The 22669-nt window shown below is 42.9% G+C and overlaps 1 pseudogene; it reads left to right on the forward strand.

The window, feature by feature from the left end:
• Positions 1-11798: 11798 nt before the first annotated feature.
• On the forward strand, positions 11799-14662 carry LOC147365937 (AP-2 complex subunit beta pseudogene; annotated as a pseudogene).
• Positions 14663-22669: the final 8007 nt, after the last annotated feature.

Genomic DNA, 22669 nt, shown 5'->3' on the forward strand with positions numbered 1-22669 from the left:
CACACATAAATTTCAATTAGAAAGAATAAACAGAGAAGGAGCATTTGATGGTGCCAGGAAGACAAAGGAAAACTGATGGATTCAAGCCTCCATTGAGACAGAAGGGCATGAGGCCCAGGGTATGTGGAAGAATGAGGCTCAGAGAACAGAAGGGAAGCAATGCCATTAGGACAAGAGTTTCAAATGTCAGGATGGCTGCAAGAAGTCGAAAGAGTCAATTCCTGATCTTTTCTATTTTCTCTGTGAACTAGGAGATGCTTCCAGGAAAGAATTGAAAGAATTGAAAAAGCTACCAGGGAGAATATGCTGCTGCTGCTGCTGCTGCTGCTGCTGCTGCTGCTAAGTTGCTTCAGTCGTGTCCGAGTCATAGAGACCCCATGGACTGCAGCCCACCAGGCTCCTCCATCCATGGGATTTTCCAGGCAAGAGTACTCGAGTGGGGTGCCATTGCCTTCTCCGACTAGAATATAAGTTGACTAGAATATGAGTCAACTAATAATTGAAAAAAGACCACTGGGCAGTGTGAGGGCCCATTTGCTGGGGAAAGCCTCTGTTCGTACTTAGTGAAGACAGTCAGGGTAGGCTGCTCATCCCAGGGATGCGCTCAGACTCTAAACATGGGGAAAGTAGAGAGTTGGATTGATCTCAGCATGGGGTTTCTTTAAGTGGGTCCTGTATTGTTCAAGGTAAAGATTAAGCAGCTATGACAAAAAGACCCCAACACACAATGGCTTACATACAATACAAATTTATTTCTTTTGCAGCTGTCTTCTGAAAAAAATGCACAATATGAGAGTTGTGAGTCAAGTTTTATTGGGGGCAAAATGAGAACTATAGCCCGGGAGGCAGCATTTCAGATAGCTCTGAGAAACTGCACCAAAGAAGTGGGGGGGGGGGGAGGTCAGTATATATGAGATTGTGGTGAAGGGGGAGTACACGCAATCAAGAGCACATTCTTTCAGAAGATAATTGCTAGTCTCATGAAGGTTGCCGCTAGTCACCAAGAGCAAACATCACATGAAAGATTTTAGTGCTTTTCTAGATAAGAGGAGATGCAAAAAATGGACTCATAAAATCTTCCCCGGAAAACATCTAACAGTCTGAAGGCCTGTTCTGCCAGTTTTTCCCAGAACACAGACTACCTCACTCCTGATCTCCACTTTGAATTCTTTTCAGGATGTGTTCAAGGTCAGCAATGGCAGCAGCTTATGACTTACTTCTTCTAGAGGTAGGTGGCAAATGTCAACCTTTAGTGTGACATACCTCATAATCACAGGTCCAGGAGGCTCTGGCCCATGAGTTTAGGTTGAGCATAGGTTCCCCCCTTCCTGTCCTCATCTGTGCAGTCTAAGTCAGTTACCTGGCTCATCAGTATTCTGCTGCTGCTGCTAAGTCACTTCAGTCGTGTTCGACTCTGTGGGACCCCATAGACGGCAGCCCACCAGGCTCCCCCGTCCCTGAGATTCTCCAGGCAAGAACACTGGAGTGGGTTGCCATTTCCTTCTCCAATGCATGAAAGTGAAAAGTGAAAGTGAAGTCGCTCAGTCGTGTCCGACTCCTAGCGACCCCATGGACTGCAGCCTACCAGGCTCCTCCGTCCATGGGATTTTCCAAGCAAGAGTACTGGGGTGGGGTGCCATTGCCTTCTCCAATCAGTATTCTAGCTCATCAGAAAGGGAGGAGAAGAAGTCTAGAGCAAGGAATTTTCTTTTTAAAAAGGTGACATCCGCAGACATCCCTTTCACTCACTGGTGAGAACTTAGTCCTCTGGCCTCCTTTGCCATGAGATGCTAGAGAATATAGAGGAGGAGAGGGATTGGGGAGGGGGGCGGCCTGCATTTTCACAAGGGGATCAAAGAAGGACAAAGAGGTTACTGTAGTAAGGGGTTGCAGGATGGACCCTGGAGCCTGGGCTGAATCAAGGCGTAAAGAGAAGAACTCAAGAGTCTGTGGTCTGGGGGAAGGCGCCAAGATGGCGGAGGAGTAGGACGGGGAAAACACTTTCTCCCCCACAAATTCATCAAAAGAGCATTTAAACGTCGAGTAAATTCCACAAAACAACTTCTGAATGCCGGCAGAGGACATCAGGCACCCAGAAAAGCAATCCAACTCCTTGAAAGGAGGTAGGAAAAAATATTAAAGACAATAAAAGAGACAAAAGAGGGAGGGACGGAGTTCCGTCCCAGGAAGGGAGTATTAAAAAGAGAGAAGTTTCCAAACACCAGGAAACCTTCTCACTGCCGAATCCGTGCCGAGCTTTGGAAGCACAGAGGGCAACATAACAGGGAGAAAAAATAAATAAACAATTAAAACTCGCAGATTGCGAGCCCTACGGTAACTCCCCCAGCGGAGAAGCAGCGCAGACGCCTGCATGCGCCATTAGCAAGCGGGGGCTGGGCAGGGAGGCGCGGCGCGGGCTGCATCGCTGAGAGTAAGAAGCTGGCCTGAATACCCTGAGCACTATCTGAGCGAAATAATTTGGGCTAGCAAACCAGACTGTGGGATATCTACCATGCGAAAAGCCAGCCCTAACCTAAGACACCGCCAGCCCGCGCACGGAACAAAGGACTAAACAGAGATAGCCGGCTGCAGACATTCCCCCTCCGGTGACAGGCAGCCAGAGCCGGAAGGGGGCAATCGCAGCCCCAGAGAGACATTATCTATAAAACTGGCTTCTTTGCTAACTAAAACTTATTGGGGGTCTGGATCTGCCTGAGAAGGTGCGCCGGTTTTACACCCAGATAACCGAGTGGCGGGGAGGCGATAAGTCGCAGCATTGGTGCTCGCCAAACACCTCATCACCTGAGCTGCTTGGACCTGGGAAGAGCACAAAACGCAGGCCCAACTGAGTCTCCGCCTCTGAGGACTACCTGAGTGCCTGAACCTGAGCGGCTTGGACCTGGGAGGTGCATGCAACCCAGGGCCAGCCTCGGATTGTTCCCGGCGGAACAACCTAGAGCCTGAGCAGTGTGGGCAGGGAGACTACACGCGCCGTGAGCGGGGGCAGACCCAGTGTGGCTGAGGCACTGCGAGCGCACGCCAGTGTCATTTGTTTGCAGCATCCCTCCCTCCCTCCCCACAGCGCGACTGAACAAAGAGAAGAAATACAGTTCCACCCACCAGAACACCGACACAAGCTTCCCTAACCAGGAAACCTTGACAAGCCACCTCTACATACCCACACACAGCGAGGAAACGCCACAATAAAGAGAACTCCACAAACTGCCAGAATACAGAAAGGACTCCCAAACTCAGCAATTTAAACAAGATGAAGAGACAGAGGAATACCCAGCAGATAAAGGAACAGGATAAATGCCCACCAAACCAAACAAAAGAGGAAGAGATAGGGAATCTACCTGATAAAGAATTCCAAATAATGATAGTGAAATTGATCCAAAATCTTGAAATTAAAATGGAATCACAGATAAATAGCCTGGAGACAAGGATTGAGAAGATGCAAGAAAGGTTTAACAAGGACCTAGAAGAAATAAAAAAGAGTCAATATATAATGAATAATGCAATAAATGAAATTAAAAACACTCTGGAGGCAACAAATAGTAGAATAACAGAGGCAGAAGATAGGATTAGTGAATTAGAAGATAGAATGGTAGAAATAAATGAAACAGAGAGGATAAAAGAAAAACGAATTAAAAGAAATGAGGACAATCTCAGAGACCTCCAGAACAATATTAAACGCTACAACATTCGAATCATAGGGGTTCCAGAAGAAGAAGACAAAAAGAAAGACCATGAGAAAATACTTGAGGAGATAATAGTTGAAAACTTCCCTAAAATGGGGAAGGAAATAATCACCCAAGTCCAAGAAACCCAGAGAGTCCCAAACAGGATAAACCCAAGGAGAAACACCCCAAGACACATATTCATCAAATTAACAAAGATCAAACACAAAGAACAAATATTAAAAGCAGCAAGGGAAAAACAACAAATAACACACAAGGGAATTCCCATAAGGATAACAGCTGATCTTTCAATAGAAACTCTTCAAGCCAGGAGGGAATGGCAAGACATACTTAAAATGATGAAAGAAAATAACCTACAGCCCAGATTATTGTACCCAGCAAGGATCTCATTCAAGTATGAAGGAGAAATCAAAAGCTTTTCAGACAAGCAAAAGCTGAGAGAATTCTGCACCACCAAACCAGCTCTCCAACAAATACTAAAGGATATTCTCTAGACAGGAAACACAAAAATGGTGTATAAACTCGAACCCAAAACAATAAAGTAAATGGCAACGGGATCATACTTATCAGTAATTACCTTAAACGTAAATGGGTTGAATGCCCCAACCAAAAGACAAAGACTGGCTGAATGGATACAAAAACAAGACCCCTACATATGTTGTCTACAAGAGACCCACCTCAAAACAGGGGACACATACAGACTGAAAGTGAAGGGCTGGAAAAAGATTTTCCATGCAAATAGGGACCAAAAGAAAGCAGGAGTCACAATACTCGTATCAGATAAATTAGACTTTAAAACAAAGGCTGTGAAAAGAGACAAAGAAGGTCACTACATAATGATCAAAGGATCAATCCAAGAAGAAGATATAACAATTATAAATATATATGCACCCAACATGGGAGCACCGCAGTATGTAAGACAAATGCTAACAAGTATGAAAGGAGAAATTAACAATAACACAATAATAGTGGGAGACTTTAATACCCCACTCACACCTATGGACAGATCAACTAAACAGAAAATTAACAAGGGAAAAAAAAAAAAAACATGTATCTATAAAGTTCACTAAAGCAAAGCACAGTAAAATTAAAAAAAAATAAATAAACATGATAATTATAAAAAAAAAAAAAAAAAGAGTCTGTGGTCTTGGAGAGAATACAGCCTTTGCACAAACAATGAAAAGTGAATAATAGCAAGTTTCAGATTTCAGAAGTGCAGACTTCAGGGTGATAGCTAGTTCTGGAATAAGGCCCAGAAAGTGTGTGACCAATGTGGAGTGAAGGTAAAGCGTATTAAAGGGCACTGTGGAAATATTCATTACTGACCTTTCCAGGTGTCATCTAACTATAGGCCTATATCAATGTCATAAAATAGAGTTAGAAATTTAAAATTTTACTATAGCCTCTTTTTCAATTAGCAATGTTTCTTCTAACCCTTGGGGTTGACCTCTTGCAGGTCCTAAAGTTTGCATGCATAGAGATTTAGGGATCCCACATTTCTGTGTACCCTGACTTCTTCAGTTGGCACTTAGTTGCCACTGCCACCAAGTGGCCAGTGCTGAGAACTGCCTCTGGTTCTAGACTCGAGTGTCAGCAAGGCATTTGCCTTTCCAAGACACAACCTTGTATCTGGGGAGGTCCATCAACTCTCTAAGGTAAAACTTGTGTGACAGCTTTCCAGTGAAATGTGAATACATCAGTCCATCAAGTGAGAAATTATATAAAAGGGGCAGCCTGATAGGTGATCTTTTCAAGCACATTCACATTTTTCTCTTGGACAATTTAAAATGGAAAAGGTAGTTTTCAGAATACTGGTATACCCATGAAAAAACAAACTCCAAAACACTGAAAAACAGAAAAAGAATATTGGATTATACCATCTTCAAGTGCTCAAATCCTTGCAAACTTCTCACTATGGACATTGAAACATGGCAGATGGCATGGATATATAGGAGCATAGTCTGCTCACATAACTTTCTCCTTTTTCCTATACAATGAAGCTATTTTTACTCCATACATAAGGATATTGTGTACCTTCGAAATACCCATTTGGAAGACAGGTGAAATTAGAATTGAAAAGCATACAGTAACGCACTGGGTCCTCTCCAACATCTTAACTTTATTGTGTCTTTTCAAATAAAACTAGCTAAAAAGTAAACACTGGAAGCCAAATAGCTTCCTTCATTTATTCAACAACTTCAAAAATTATTTATTAATCCCTCACTATGGGCCAGGTAAGTACTTACCATTTTATGAGTGATGGAGATTCAGTAATGAACAAAAGAGGCTCAAATCCCTTCCCTCATAGAGATTACATTCCAGTGGTCTGAAGTAGATATTATTACCTGTGGATCATAGGTAAAGGACCTGAAACCCAGAAATATAACAAGTAATTGACATCACGTGTTTTAGGCACAAATCCGTCCTACAACAAAACTTACTCTTGTTATTTTTACACTACAAGCAAGGAGTTGTAATTTCTGTCCCAACTGTAAGTCCTGAAAAATCTGCCATAATGATTGTTACAGGGGTTTTCTGACACATGTCATATCCTTCGCACTTAAAGTACCTGTTTAAACTTACCTGATGAGAGTCAGACTTAGCTCAGAGCCTCCATTTTCCTCCGTGACTGTCTCTTTACTGCAATATATTCAAACTAGTCTAGGTGTGTGTCTGTCCCCTTCACTGGGTTGTGAGCTCTTTATGGCAGGAGCAATGTCTTACTTATTCTGTGTCCAACAACTCCAGCCACTGGTAACAGCAAGAACCAGTGGTGTAGAATTGACAAAGACCAGCATTTTTGAAGCGTCCATTGACTAGAAGCCCTGGCCACCTCACCTTCATAGCTATATTTCAACAGATTCTTGATAAATTCTTATTGACCTGAACTTATTTGGCTTTAGTCTGCAAAGAGGGAGTGAAGTTGTTAAAGGAAAGAGAGACAGACTAAGAAGCTCAGCCTTGAAATTAGATGTATTTTATTTCTTCCAGGAGTATAATGCCTCCAAATAGACTGAAGGAAGTGAAGTATTTCCACTTGATAAAACACTTTCTTATATTTAATCATATTTGTTTACCTTGTAAAGTGGGTAGGGCAAGTTTTATCGTCCCCATTTTATCCACAGTGAGGTTGAGACTCAGAAACATTAAATGCACACAAAGCACACAACTTGTAAAAAACATCCTTAGATTTGATTCCAATTCATACCTAGATTCATGTTTAGAACTGTCTTCCTTCTCACGCTGCTCCTATAATTTTTTTTGAAGATATTTATTAAGACTGGTTTTAGATGCTCCTCTAAACTTTAATATCAATTCTTCTATAAACATGTTTTGTAATCTGGAAATTGTCAAGTACCTTATGACATTTTTACTGTACAGTAAAGTTATTTTTGCTCAGTACACAAGGATACAGTGTACCTTTGAAATAAGAAGAGATGAAATCTTCCAGGATTGAGAAGATAGTAAACCAGTGAGTTTTCTTCAGTCTCTCCTTTGGCTTTCACGTGACTCTTTACTGAAAGTGGAATAAATTAAACCACTTTTTGAGTATCTGTATCATGGGGTCGCAATGAGTAGGACACGACTTAGCAACTACACAACAAAAACATTCCAAATTGAAGAGCATTTATAAATTACTAAAATAATAAGTTGGAAATATAAAAATGTGATCTTCAAATATTTCATAAATTCTCTTAAAAATGAACTCACTATAGCTTACTGCAATGCAATTGAGAATTCTGTTCTTCCTAAGAACAGATTCATGAAAAACCTGAGATTGGAGAGGCGCTACTCAGTGGAGTACATGCAAAATTATAGCTCCAGTTGTCTCCCAAAGTCTGGAGGGAGAGAGTTCTTCCTGCTGCTGATGGACTTATTGGGCTGGATCCCTTTGCAAGAATTCTTTTGGGTATGCAGACTGCTAACTACCATTGAGCGCATGTCTGCTAGTATATTTTTATTTGACTAGCTGTAAGTTTGCATATTTATGATTCATAGCAGTAACATTTACATTGTGACTTGTGTTAAGAAGACACACCCAAATGATTGCCTTGCATACATGAGATAGTTTTTCTCTACCCTCTTCTCCACTCACCCTCCAAATCCACTAACCACCACTGCCAAGTCTGATTAGAGTCCTCCCTTAAGGTTTGCCATGCTTTCTTCTGTGCTGTCAAAGAATGTGTGTGTGTGTGTGTGTGTGTATGTTCGTGAAGCTCATTTGAGGGGGAAATGAAATGATAAATGATAAAACCTTAGAATTCTGAGCTACTGCTCCCAAGGAAGGCAGTAATGGTGCTCCATAGGAAGTATCATGTACCCACATGTCTGCTTTATTTCCAGTTTATACCTAATTTTGAAGACAAAGGGAATCAACCATAACACTCCCATTCCTTCCCCAAAGTATAAGTAGAGCACATGGGTGGCTGCCCCAGGGGCTCACAAAGCTGGCATTAAACACTATTAATCATACTGAGACAAAGTCATCAATTAAACTGTCCCAGGCAAACTAAGATATATAGTTACCTGAGTTGTAAGCACCATGTACTTTTCAGAGCATTTTAGAAGGCTTTTATCCCTACAAACACTGAATTCAGTAAAACTTCAGCAAGTGAGTTAGCTGAAACTGAAAATAAGGTCCTAGCATTTCTATCTCAGGGGCACTGGAGACATATCAGAGGGTTACTGAACCTGAGGAAACAGGAGAAATATCAACTGGATTAAACCAGTCAATTTACTTAAATTTGCTACATCAAAGTTTTTCACAAGTTCTTGAGGATAGAGTTGGATATTAACATCCATCTTCTTCTAACTTATACATGGATTATTATGTACAATTATGCTCAGGATAACTGGCTAGTACACAGTATGTAGTTCTCATTCCAAAAATTAAAGGTGGTGGTCCACAGTGAGTCATTGTGGTTGTCATTCTTAAAATCCAAACAAAAGCACCTTTTGGTTTTTCAAAGAATGAAAGCTAGGCTGAGTGTTCTCTGCCTTACTAACCTGTCAAAATCCTGGTCCTTCAAAGGAACATACCCATTGAAGTAGACTTCCTTCAAGAATACTGAACTTACATGTTTTATTTCTATCTGGAAATACATTTATTGTACCTCCATTTCATGCTATATTGCAATTATTTATTTATTTTCTCCACAATATTGCAAATATCTCACCTCATTGACAGAATGACATCTTGTCCATCTTTGTTCCCCCAATGCCTGGAATAATTACTGGTGTGTAGCAGGTGGGTTCACTTTTTGGTTGGTTGACTGGCTGCTTGGTTAATTTTCAGGTTAGTTGTTTAGCCAGTTTGGTTTCCCAAGAAAAGAAAATTAATTAGCTCATTACAACCCTCTTTAAGCACAAAACTATAACTTCTTCAAGGTGAAAAATTACAATTTTACCATATGCTATCTTCAAGAGTATTTGTCAAGGCTTGGCAACTGCACTCAAAACATGATTGAGAGATTATTGAGCAGAATATGTCAATACTGTCAAGTTCGTCACCTGTCTTTCTACCCTCATTACTTTCTTCAAGTCTCTGAGCACTTTGTCAAATATAAATGGATGTCTTTAAACATGCTCCTAAAAATACCATTTAAATGCCACTGGAAAAAAGCTTTACTAACACTTTAACAGATAAAAATTTATTATGGAAATACAAAAAACCTCGAATAGCCAAAGCAATCTTGAGAAAGAAAAATGGAACTGGAGGAATCAACCTGCCTGACTTCAGGCTCTACTACAAAGCCACAGTCATCAAGACAGTATGGTACTGGCACAAAGACAGAAATATAGATCAATGGAACAAAATAGAAAGCCCGGAGATTAATCCACGCACATATGGACACCTTATCTTTGACAAAGGAGGCAAGAATATACAATGGAGAAAAGACAATCTCTTTAACAAGTGGTGCTGGGAAAACTGGTCAACCACTTGTAAAAGAATGAAACTAGACCACTTTCTAACACCATGCACAAAAATAAACTCACAATGGATTAAAGATCTAAACGTAAGACCAGAAACTATAAAACTCCTAGAGGAGAACATAGGCAAAACACTCTCTGACATACATCACAGCAGGATCCTCTATGACCCACCTCCCAGAATATTGGAAATAAAAGCAAAAATAAACAAATGGGACCTAATTAAACTTAAAAGCTTCTGCACAACAAAGGAAACTATAAGCAAGGTGAAAAGACAGCCTTCAGAATGGGAGAAAATAATAGCAAATGAAGCAACTGACAAACAACTAATCTCAAAAATATACAAGCAACTCCTACAGCTCAATTCCAGAAAAATAAATGACCCAATCAAAAAATGGGCCAAAGAACTAAATAGACATTTCTCCAAAGAAGACATACAGATGGCTAACAAACACATGAAAAGATGCTCAACATCACTCATTATCAGAGAAATGCAAATCAAAACCACTATGAGGTACCATGTCACGCCAGTCAGAATGGCTGCGATCCAAAAGTCTACAAGTAATAAACGTTGGAGAGGGTGTAGAGAAAAGGGAACCCTCTTACACTGTTGGTGGGAATGCAAACTAGTACAGCCCCTATGGAGAACAGTGTGGAGATTCCTTAAAAAACTGGAAATAGAACTGCCTTATGATCCAGCAATCCCACTGCTGGGCATACACACTGAGGAAACCAGAAAGGAAAGAGACACGTGTACCCCAATGTTCATCGCAGCACTGTTTATAATAGCCAGGACATGGAAGCAACCTAGATGTCCATCAGCAGATGAATGGATAAGAAAGCAGTGGTACATATACACAATGGAATATTACTCAGCCATTAAAAAGAATACATTTGAATCAGTTCTAATGAGGTGGATGAAACTGGAGCCTATTATACAGAGTGAAGTAAGCCAGAAGGAAAAACATCAATACAGTATACTAATGCATATATATGGAATTTAGAAAGATGGTAACAATAACCCTGTGTACGAGACAGCAAAAGAGACACTGATGTATAGAACAGTCTTTTGGACTCTGTGGGAGAGGGAGAGGGTGGGATGATTTGGGAGAATGGCATTGAAACATGTATAATATCATATATGGAACGAGATGCCAGTCCAGGTTCGAAGCACGATACTGGATGCTTGGGGCTGGTGCACTGGGATGACCCAGAGGGATGGTATGTGGAGGGAGGAGGGAGGAGGCTTCAGGATGGGTAACACATGTATACCTGTGGCGGATTCATTTTGATATATGGCAAAACCAATAAATATTGTAAATTAAAAAAAAAAATAAAAAACTTATCATAGACTAACCAGCTATGTGCAAATGTAATGTAAGGAAGTTCACCTAAGGAAAGGAAAATCAACTGATTTTTCATGTTAAAACATTCTAGAGCATAATGATTCACAGTTGCTAAGACAGCATACATGATAATCTATGATTATTCTTCAAAAACTTGGAGGAAAAAATATAAATTGTTGCACTGACCTCATTGCTAATGGTTAGTTTTTTACATAAGCACCTGTGAGTGTTTGAAATGAATGTATATGCCAAGGCCCCTTAAAGAATATAAAAGATATCAACAACTCATAGTCACCCAAAATAAAGGGAGTTGTTTCCTGGAACCACTGTATCTTCTTTGGTGCTCGGCATTGTGACGAAGCTTGGGAAACAGCTCTACTGTGTGTGTTCCATCCACCTTTCTCAAAACTGAGGAGAAAGTAATGAGTATTTCTGGTTGTTCATTTTTGGTTTTGGCACCAACACGGTTTCTGAATGAACTTAATAGTAATTTTAATACCAAATATTAGATATCTAATGTTTGGGGGGGGAACCCATGAAAGTAATTAAAATTGATCAATTTAATTCATTGGTCATTTATTTTAAAATAAATGTTCTTATACTGATTGTAAAATCATTCTGAAATAGGGCTGGCATCAGCAGTGGAGAATAATTTTTAATCATTTAGAAATTGGGAGCCATATAATACAAGTCACTGAGGTGAAATTCAGCAGCCATTAGAAGGCAAATGGGGACTGATTAATAAGCAAATTTTAGGGGCTTAGACCTGGAGGAGTCATGACGTGCAGGAAACCATTATAACACCGCTCAGGCTGTGCTCTCTGGCCGCTGCTGCCACGCCCGCCCTTGCCTACAGTACACATCAAAGATCCAAAACCATGACTGACTCCAAGTACTTCACAACCAATAAAAAGGGAGAAATCTTTTAATTAAAGGCTGAACTCAACAATGAAAAGAAAGAAAAGAGGAAGGGGGCTGTGAAGAAAGTGATTGCTGCTATGACTGTGGGGAAAGATGTTAGCACTCTCTTTCCAGATATAGTGAACTATATGCAGACAGACAACCTGGAACTGAAGAAGCTTGTGTATCTCTACTTGATGAACTATGCCAAGAGTCAGCCAGACATGGCCATCATGGCTGTCAACAGCTTTGTGAAGGACTGTAAAGATCCCAATCCTCTGACTCAAGCCTTGGCAGTCAGAACCATGCAGTGCATCCGGATGAACAAGATTACAGAATATCTCTGTGAGCCCCTCTGCAAGTGCTTAAAGGATGATGATCCCTACGTCCAGAAGACAGCAGCAGTCTGTGTGGCAAAACTCCATAACATCAATGCCCAGATGATGGAAGATCAGGAATTTCTGGATTCTCTGTGGGATCACATAGCAGATTCAAATCCAATGATGGTAGCTAATGCTGTAGCAGCATTATCTGAAATCAGTGAATCTCACCCGAACATCAACTTACTCGATCTATATCCACAGAATATTAATAAGCTACTGACAGCCCTGAATGAGTGCACTGAATGGGGCCAGATTTTCACCCTAGACTGCCTGTTTAATTACAATCCTAAAGATGACCGGGAGGCTCAGAACATCTGTGAGTGGATAACTCCCTGGTTATCTCATGCCAATTCAGCAGTGGTGCTTTAGCAGTAAAAGTCCTAATGAAATTTCTAGAGTTTCTACCTAAGGACTCTGACTACTACAATATGCTGCTGAAGAAGTTGGCCCCTCCACTTGTCACTTGGCTGTCTGGGGAGCCAGAGGTGCAATACGCCTGAGGAACATCAACCTAATTGTCCAGAAAAGGCCTGAAATCTTGAAGCAGGAAATAAAAGTTTTCTTTGTGAAGTACAATGATCCCATCTATGTGAAACTAGAGAAATTGGACATCATGATTCGTTTGGCATCCCAAGCCAACATTACTCAGGTTCTGGCTGAACTGATAGAATATGCCACAGAGGTGGATGTTGATTTTGTGTGCAAAGCTGTGCGAGCTGTTGGGTGGTGTGCCATTAAGGTGGAGCAATCTGCAGAGCGCTGTGTGAGCACGTTGCTTGATCTCATCCAAACCAAAGTAGATTACGTGGTCCAAGAGGCAACTGTCGTCATCAGGGACATCTTCCGCAAATACTCCAACAAATATGAAAGTATCATTGCCACACTGTGTGAGAACCTAAGAGTCACTGGATGAGCCAGATGCTTGAGAAGCTATGATTTGGATTGTGGGAGAATGTGCTGAAAGAATTGACAATGCAGATGAGTTACTAGAGAGCTTCCTGGAGGGTTTTCATGATGAAAGCACCCAAGTGCAGCTCAGTCTGCTCACTGCCATAGTGAAGCTGTTTCTCAAGAAACCATCAGAAACACAGGAGCTGGTAAGCAGGTCTTGAATTTGGCAACACAGGATTCTGATAATCCTGACCTTTGAGACCAGGACTATATTTATTGGAACCTTCTCTCAACTGATCCTGTCACAGCTAAAGAAGTAGTCTTGTCTGAAAAGTCACTGATTTCTGAGGAGACAGATCTTATTGAGCCAACTCTATTGGATGAGCTAATCTGCCACATTGGTTCTTTGGCCGCAGTGTACCATAAGCCACCCAATGCTCTTGTGGAAGGAAGTCACGGAATCCATCTCAAACACGGCAATGCATCACGAGAGCACTGGTGCAGGTGACAGCCCCGATGGCACCACTGCCACCAACCCAGGACAGCCTCAGGTTATCCCCTCCCAGGGTGACCCTCTGGGGGATCTTTTAAACCTTGACCTTGGTCCCCCAGTCAATGTGCCACAGGTATCTTCCATGCAGATGGGAGCAGTGGATCTCTTGGGGGGAAGACTAGATAGTCTGGTGGGACAGTCCTTCACCCCATCATCAGTGCCTGCAACCTTTGCTCCTTTCCCTATTCCTGCTGTGGTCAGCAGTGGTCTGAATGACCTATTTGAACTTTCCACAGGGATAGGCATGGCACTTGGTGGATATGTGGCTTCTAAGGCTGTGTGGCTGCCTGCGGTAAAGGCTAAAGGCCTGGAGATTTCAGGAACATTTACTCACTCCCAAGGGCACATCTATAAGGAAATGAACTTCACCAACAAAGCTCTGCAGCACATGACAGACTCTGCAATTCAGTTTAACTGAAACAGAATAGCTTTGGTGTCATCCCCAGCACTCCTCTGGCCATCCATATACCACTGACACCAAACCAGAGCATTGATGTCTCCCTGCCTCTCAACACCTTGGGCCCAGTCATGAAGATGGAGCCTTTGAACAACCGGCAGGTGGCTGTGAAAAACAAGACTGATGTCATCTACTTCAGCTGCCTCATCCCACTCAACGTGCTTTTTGCACAAGATGGCAAAATGGAGCTCCAGGTCTTCCTTGCAACATGGAAGGATATTCCCATTGAAAATAAACTTCAGTTTCAGATTAAGGAATGTCATTTAAATATTGACACTGTTCCCAGCAAGTTGCGAAACAACGTTTATACTATTGCCAAGAGGAATGTAGAAGGGCAGGACATGTTGTACCAATCCCTGAAGCTCACTAATGGCATTTGGATTTTGGCCGAGCTACGTATCCAGCCAGGAAACCCCAATTACACAGTGTTGCTGAAGTGGAGACCTCCCGAGGTCTCCCAGTACATCTATCAGGTCTACAACAGCATTTTGAAAAACTAATAGACTGGTCCAGTGCCCTCCGGCTACCCTATGATCGGTGCAGGCCAAGAACTCTTAACTGAAATAAATTGTTATTGCCACGTAGAATCTGAACCTGAACACACTGAGGCCACCCGCCAAGGTAGTGACTAGTTTAACCTGTGCTAACGTTAGAGCACGGCCTGTTGGATAGTTTTAGCTTCCTGTGAACGTCTGTAACCACTGCTTCAATCATTTCCCACCTCGTGCCACCTGCTGCTATCTGTCCTTACTTGTGGGCTTCTCCATGCTGCGCTTACAGTGGCTGGCAGTTTTGAGTGTACTTTGATATTCTGTAATCAAGAGTTCATTTCAAAAGCAGAAAAAGACAAAAAAAAATACTAAAGCAAGGAAAAGTGTCACTGAAATGTAAACTGCACTTTATTGTTTTATATTTTTGTACATATGAGAAATTGAGGGAATAGTGTGTGATTGAGAGAAGTGTTAAAGCAACCACGCAGTCTGGAGGGAAGAGATGCAGTTTCTTGCCACCCTGTAGCAGCCTTGTTCCTGATCACTTTTTTCCTCTCTAAACTCCTTTTCCTGTGATTCCTCCTGCCCCGTATTCTCATCTCCTTTGATGCTCTGCAGCTAGGAATAGTGGTCTTCCTTGAATGGTGCTGGAGGGTGTGGGGAATGGGCCTTGACAGTCCGGAGGCTTCGAGGAATGAGAACTTAACTACATTCCTTTCCACAGATCGAATCCGTGAGTAACACTGATGAAAGAATTTCAGTAGAGACGGGAAACAGGAATCAAAACGCCCTCCCTACATCTCCCACTCTGGATTTAGTTTAATCTCAGGTCCAATTCACATCTAAAATCTTGGTTTTAGAGCTGAAACTGACTTACTTCACATAATAACTCATCCAACCTTGTTTTTCTGAAAAAAGAAAAAGATAAAAGACAAACAGGATGTTACTGCCTGAGGACTGTTGACTATTAGGTAGCAGAGGTGGGGGGCTGGGTCTCCAAATCCCAGTCAATGTTGTTCTCACCGCAGGACCCTCTCATTGACTTTCTTTCCTCAATGCCTTTCTCTTACCTTTCAGGTCCTACTCCCTTATGGCTCTCCTCACATTCCAAGCAGATTCTGGCGCTCCATTCACTGGCATCCGGTGGCAGCAGAGCCTCTGTCCAGGGACTTGAAGGTAAACCCTGATGCCAGAATGAAGGAGTAGCAAATTTGCTCCCGGAGCCTCAGTGCTGGAGGGCAGCAGGGTGGATGCGGGGATGAAGTGAGCTTCCGGTGCCACACAGTCATCCTTCAGCTCTCTGGTCCGCTAGATACTTGTGTTGCTTAGGCTCCCAGGCAGGTGAGATCACTTCAGAGGGCCAAGCCATCCTTTTCATCTCTCAAAAGATCGGGAAATGTGAGAACCCCTTCCCCGACTAGGCACATTGGGTGTGGTCTGTGGAAGAGCGCTTCGTGCCCGAAACACCGGTCTGTTCAGCAGTGTTCGCAGTTTCACCTGTGGTTAACTGCTGCTTCCCGACACTGGGGACTCAGGGTCTATGACCGAGACTGCTTCTCAGACGCCCCTGCTCTCATCAGAGGCGGCCGGGTCCAAGGCCTCATGCAGGACTCGGATCTGAAAGTGAGTCCAAGAGGAGGAATCTTAGAAAACAGCAGAAACTACCCCACAACCGTGTTGCAAGTGAAATAACCCTGCCTCATACCACTTACAAAGCTACGGGGAGCAGGTCCCCCAGACTCCACGAGAATTCCTGGGGTGCAGGACAGGAACCCCTCAGGCACGTGGAGAACACGAAGTGGCAAGGGATGGTGGGTGGGAGGTGGGTAGCTTGGTGACAGGCAGGGTAGAAAAGCAGGTGGGTGAAGCTCCGTGGTTGGGAGACTGCTCGTGGAGTCAGTGGGATACAGCAGTGAAGAAGGTCCCCACTACAAACGCGGTGTTCTCGCCTCAAAGCAAACCGCAGTTCCAGGCAGCAGAGCTCGTGGCAGGGTAAGCAGACAGTGTGGTACCAAGAAGTGTCCCTCCGCCTCTGAAACCCGGCGTCTCTCAGCCTCCCCGGCAGTCATGGGCAACAGCTGGACTATTCAGCTGACCTGACAGAGCTGGTCTGCCAGCCCTTCGCTCCTTGGAGAGGCTCCCTCCCGGTTTGCCTCTGAGCAGCTGGGGAGGGATTCTGCTCCACCGAAAGGACCTCTCTCCTGAAGAGACAGAGCCTGTTGCCTGCACCGCAGTGTCCCTGGGGGCCCATTTCAAGCTTGGCCGAACTGGGGGATGAGTAGAGGTTGCCCTGAAGTCCTCTATTCGCCACCGCAGCCTGTCTCTGTAACGTCAGCCGGTGTCTCACAAAGGGCACGGGAAACGCACACACCCACCCAGAACTCTTGCTGGTAGAGATTCGCTGAGTGTCTGTCCTCGCCCGAGCTTTTTCGTGTGTCTGCGTTGCGAACCTTGGGACTGGAGAGAAGGAGGAGGGGGCTAAGTGTTGCCCTAAAAATACTTACCATTCTTTTGTTGTTAGGATCTGTTCTGGGGGAGGGTGGGGGGAGGGGAAGCTTGTCTTTGTCAGTAAACTCTCATTTACACACACACACACAAATAATACATAAAAATAAACAAGTAAGCAAAGTTTGAGAGAGTCCAATTGGTTGGTAGGGCTTAAAAGTCATTGTCAACTGTTCTAAGAGTTCATTTCAGGTTTATAGCAAGTCTAGGATTTACACAAACTGCCCTGAATAACTTAAAAGAATTCCAAAGTGTACGTACTATAGCAGGGATCCCCAACCTCCAGGATCTAATGCCTGATGATCTGAGGTGGAGCTGATGTAATTATAACAGAAATAAAGTGCACAATAAATGTAACGCACTTGAATCATCCCGAAACCATCCCCCTGCCCTCGCCCATGGAAAACTTGTTTTCCACAAAACCAGCCCTTGGTGCCAAAAAGGTTGGGGACAACTGTTGTATAGGATATTAATTAGGACTCTCCTTTGTGCTCAGTCATGTCCAACTCTTTGCAACCCCATAACTGTAGCCCAACAAGCTGCTCTGTCTGTGGAATTTCCCAGGCAAGAATCCTGGAGTGGGTTGCCATGCCCTCCTCCATGGGATCGTCCCAATCCAGGCACCAAACCCGCATCCTTTGTGTCTTCTGCACTGGCAGGTGAATTTTTTACCACTGCACCCCCTGGGAAGCCATTTTATTTATTTATACAAAAATAAAATGAGTTTGGAAAGACATGGGTTAATGCAGTCCTTCTCAGAGCCTTTAATCTATCACTGTGGATTATGACTCTGAAAGAAGGAGTGAGGGAATTACATAACATACAATGTGCCTCAAACTCTTTTGACCAATATAACAGTTATCTATTTCCACAATAATTCTGGATGAGCCATTCTAAATTCAGTGGCTTAAAACAACCATTGTTTGTGCTCACAGACCAGCAGTTTGACTGAAACAGCTCTGATTCAAGTTGCAGGTCTATGGAGCTGGTATTCCATGCTCCTCTTGCTCTCCTCAGCCCACCAGCCTTCTCCTCAGGCAATAGCAGAGGTTCACATGGCATAGTGAAAAAGTATCTCTTAAGTCCCAGTCTGAGGATCATCACAGTATCTCTCTAATCTACATTCAACGGGACAAAGCAAGTTCACACAACCAAGCCCAAAATCAAGAGGTGATAAAATATGCTCTGTCCATGATGACATCATTGCAAGGAAGTGGTTCTAAAGAGAAGTAAAAGATCTGAAACCAACCAACCAACCTCTCATAATCATAGAATCCTTTGTTTATAGATCATCTCATGGCAGTAGAGTTCTACAGAACACACTTTCAGAAACACTGCGATATCTCATTGGTGTTTTTGCAATGTTCCTGTTAGTGGGAACAAAAACAGCAACATCCTGAGATGCAGCCATCTGAGAAATGTTTTTAAATCTCACAGTCTAAATGGGCATCTGTTAGATTCCTAACAGGAAAGAATTCTTCCATCTAATGGGACTTTAAAATCCCTCCTACCGTCACAACTCACTAGGAACTCAACCCCAAGAGTGAATACGAACACAGTACGTTCAGTTGGGAGACAGCACTCCTCGATAGCACCATCCAGAACACTGTCAAGGCTTTGGAGGGAGGCAGATCCTTTTATAGGAGTGGATGATTACGACTCACTTCTCAGAAGCTGTGCTCAAGTAAGTGTAAAGTCAAAGACCAAGTTAACAGCAGGTGGATCTAGGAGAGAAGAGACATCCCAGCCCAGGCCAGGGTCCTCAGAGGAAAGCCACACTAGGTCTATGAATAGTCCCTTATGTGGAGGAAGAGACCCCAGGACCCTTTGTGTGCCCTTGCAATTCGTGCATACACGTGTGGAGTAAAGTGAACCTCATTTGCATCAGCATGTATGGTCTATCATCTTATTCATTTCTTTTATTTTTTTTACAAGACCAGAATCAATAGACCACACCAAAAATTTCTGAACCAGATGATAAGCACAGTCAGAAGTCTGTGTCCTTCTGGGACAAAAAACAGTAGCACAAAATCAGGTCAGCAGCAGTTCCTACACTAACCACCAGTTCAGTTTCCAGCTTAGAAAAAAAGGCAATAATATCCAGGGGCCAGGTTTTAACTCTGAATCCCAGCTCCCCTCCTGCTCTTTAAAGGAAGTAATACCATCAAAAGAACTCACACTTAGGGTAACAACCACATGGGATTCTATTCTACTTCACTGCTTATTGTCTATTTAACTTTAAGCTCACTTTCTTTATTAGCAAAATGGGTAACACTTATTCTGTGCACCTTCCAGCATTGTTACAAAAATAAATAATATATGTAATGACACTTTTCAAAGTATATATAAAAGTGCCACCATAATGTTAGATAAGGTCACATATCCACCATCAACATCTATGGAACTGTCAAATATAAACAAAGGTATGATTAAATATCATATGGTGATGTTTTCCTGAATAGTGGTCTCTCACACAGGCCTTTTAGCTACCAATGCCAAGTAAAACACAATGCAACATATTGGGCTATTTTTTTAAAATGGTTTCTTCACTTTTACAATATGGCAACAACAAAAAGATTTATTCATCCCTCATTTAGAGTACACAATCAGATAGAATTTGATTGTCATCATCATTATCAATCACTGGTAACAAAGAATTGGAATGGCAAATATTATTGCAGAGGCCCCTGTTTTTTTTAAGAGAGATGCTTCCAGGTAAGAACTATAAGACAAGCTACCCTTGAGTTTACATGGAAAAGACTCAAAATCTTGTCAGGAATAGAAAAGTTGAACAGAGAAATAAACTTCAAGAATTTAACTTGGAGAAAATGTAAGGTTTACAAACTCATAGTGGACTACATTTTTATATTATCAGAGAAATAGAATATGCTTGTCAACAAGGGTATTGCCATAGACATTTTGATAACAGGTAAGAACCAACCTAAGAGATAGATCAGGTGGTTGGTTTCTTTTCTTTCTTCTCAAAGATGTTGTGATGAAATCTTGTTTATCATACTTACTAACAATCCTCACATCCTTCTAAAATCTTGGCCATTATGTCTCCCACTTTAAATTCTCTTAAAGTTCTCTTTAAATTCTTTTTCTCATTTTCATTCCTTTGGTTTTCTGTGAGAGACTTTAAGGCATGTACTCATTTAAAGGCAAAACTTTTTTTTTTTTTTTGCATACAGCACTAACTCTAAGGTCACTTCCAGTTCTAAAATAATAGAACTGGAATATAATCAGTGACACCACACGTGTTTTTTAAAAGTCTGATCTGTTGAATTTCTGAGTTTCTTTAATCTTTTAAGTTTTTCTGATTTTTCTAATTTAATGTGTAGACACATGACATTTCATCACAATCATTCAGACCACTCAGATTACAGAAGGAGGAAAGATTGTAAAAGGTGCTGCAACTCCCATCACATCACTTGTGGAGTACTTACCACAAGCCAGGTCTGGTTTAAATGCTTTTGCACATGTCATCCCCATGAAGCCTTCCAGCATCCAGCGGAGGGAACTATTATTGACAGAACCCTCATTTTAAGGAAGGAGCAGTTGAGGATTAGAGACATTAAGGAACCTGCCCAAGGATATATGCCTAATAGTAAATGACAACACTGGAATGGATTTGGGGCTGCCTGTCTTCAGAACCCCATGAGGCTCTCTTGGGCAAAAAGTGGTCCAGCCTCAGCTTTATAAAAGCCAGCTTCTTTTCTAAGTAGCAACTGAGGTCAGTAGATTTGTTCAAAGAGAAAACATGAAGCTCAAGCAGTTTTTCTGAGTTGAGTTACTAGCGGTTCTTTTTGTGGTTTGGTTTTGTTTGCTTTGTTGTTGGTTTTTGTTTTTGTTTGGCTCTTTTTTGGAGATTTAAACTGGTTAAGCCAAAGTTCCTAAAAAGGGACTAACTCCTTGGAGACATTGTAAATTTCTTCTTTCCTCCTCCCCTCCCTCCTTCCTTCTCTTTAATCCCTTGGGACATCAGCAAACATTTGTAGAAATAAAAACAATCTCGGATTTCTGTTCCTTCACACTTTAGCTGAAAACATCCAGAAATGTTCACAGGAACTTGTGTGACTATCAGAGTGACTGATAACAACACAAGCTCCGCGAGAGCAGAGATGTTTTAATATTTTATTCGCTGCAGCCTCCCAAGCTCCTAGACGGGCGCCAAGCACACAGCAGGCGCTCAGTAAAGATGCTCTGATTGGATGAAGCCAACTTTAAGTGGCAAGTGTGAGCCGGTCCTCTGGGACTCCGGCCCGCTTCTTGATTCTGACACTCCCTTTAGAAATAGAGACGGGGTGGGCTCCCTACCTGTTTTAGACCATGCTCTGAGTTCCAGAACCTCCCTCTCCTCCCCACCTCTCCGCAGCTGGAAGCAGCTGCGCGCGGTCTGGCCACCAGAGCTTGTCTGGTAGGACTCCAGTCTCACAGAGAAGAAGGGCGTTCGAGGGGAGGACAGAGAGCACTCAGGTTTCCGCAGGGCCGGAGCTCCACGGCCGGGGCGGCAGCAATGGGCCGGCCGGGGGGCTCGGACCCCCACGGGGGACCGAAAGGCCGGCCTCCACCCGCCGCTCCTCCCAGGGGCGGGTTGACCGACAGGTGTCGCATTGCACTGAGCATTTTCTCTCCACCCTCAAGGTATAGAGTGGGCTTCTGCGGAGGCGCCGGCGGGACAGAGCGGAGAAGGGCGGGTGGCCAGTGGGTTTCATACACAACAAAGGAAATGGATACACAGATGGGAAAAGAAAGGCAGAATGGCTTTCAGAGAAGCAGCAGCCGCAGCTCAGAAAGCTGGAGCGCGCGGAGCTCACGCATCCGGCGTATTTCCGAGAGGAAAAATGCTGAATCAGAACCGCGAAGGCAAGGCATGCATCGCTGGGTTATGCTTCCCTAATAAGGGGTGCAGGATGCCTTTTTTAAACTAAAAAAGCCAGAGTTCCTCACCCAAGTTGATGCCCTCGGCCCCTCAGCCCACACCGTGTTTGCGCCTCTGGTCTCTTGGTTAACCTTGTATTACTCATCTGTCACATGGCGCGTGCAAGGTTGTCAGAACTCTGCCCATGCCCTTAGGAAGTTAGTAGCTGTCAGGGAACCGCAGAGAGCGGGGAGAAGGGAATGTGGGCTTTTGCACATCAGCCCAGAGCTTCTCAGAGTCCTTGAGAAATTCTTTCTAAAAGTTCTTTCTTTAGCAATGAGAGAGAAACGCACTCTCTTAAACTTCTTAGCAAGGTTTTGCCCCAAAGTTTTATATCTTTATTTGTAGTGGAATCTTATTAAAAGGCCCCTGAAGCTACTACTAAAAGAAACAGGCATAAACGTGCAATTGTCTTTATTTCCTGTATGCACAGAAATTTCACAGAACTTAGCTCAGTGCAAATGTGGGGGCCAGGTGTTTTCAATGAATGTTTTCTAATTTTTCTAATGTTGCATCTTCTATTTAACCTGTTTCCTAATATAATTTGTGGGTAGAGATGTGGAAAGAGGGTACAACCTAACTGGCATGAC

The sequence above is a fragment of the Bos grunniens genome, chromosome 9 (assembly GCF_055505025.1).
Source record: "Bos grunniens cultivar Pamir isolate PY7600 chromosome 9, Bosgru_T2T1.0, whole genome shotgun sequence".
Classification (NCBI taxonomy): Eukaryota; Metazoa; Chordata; class Mammalia; order Artiodactyla; family Bovidae; genus Bos; species Bos grunniens.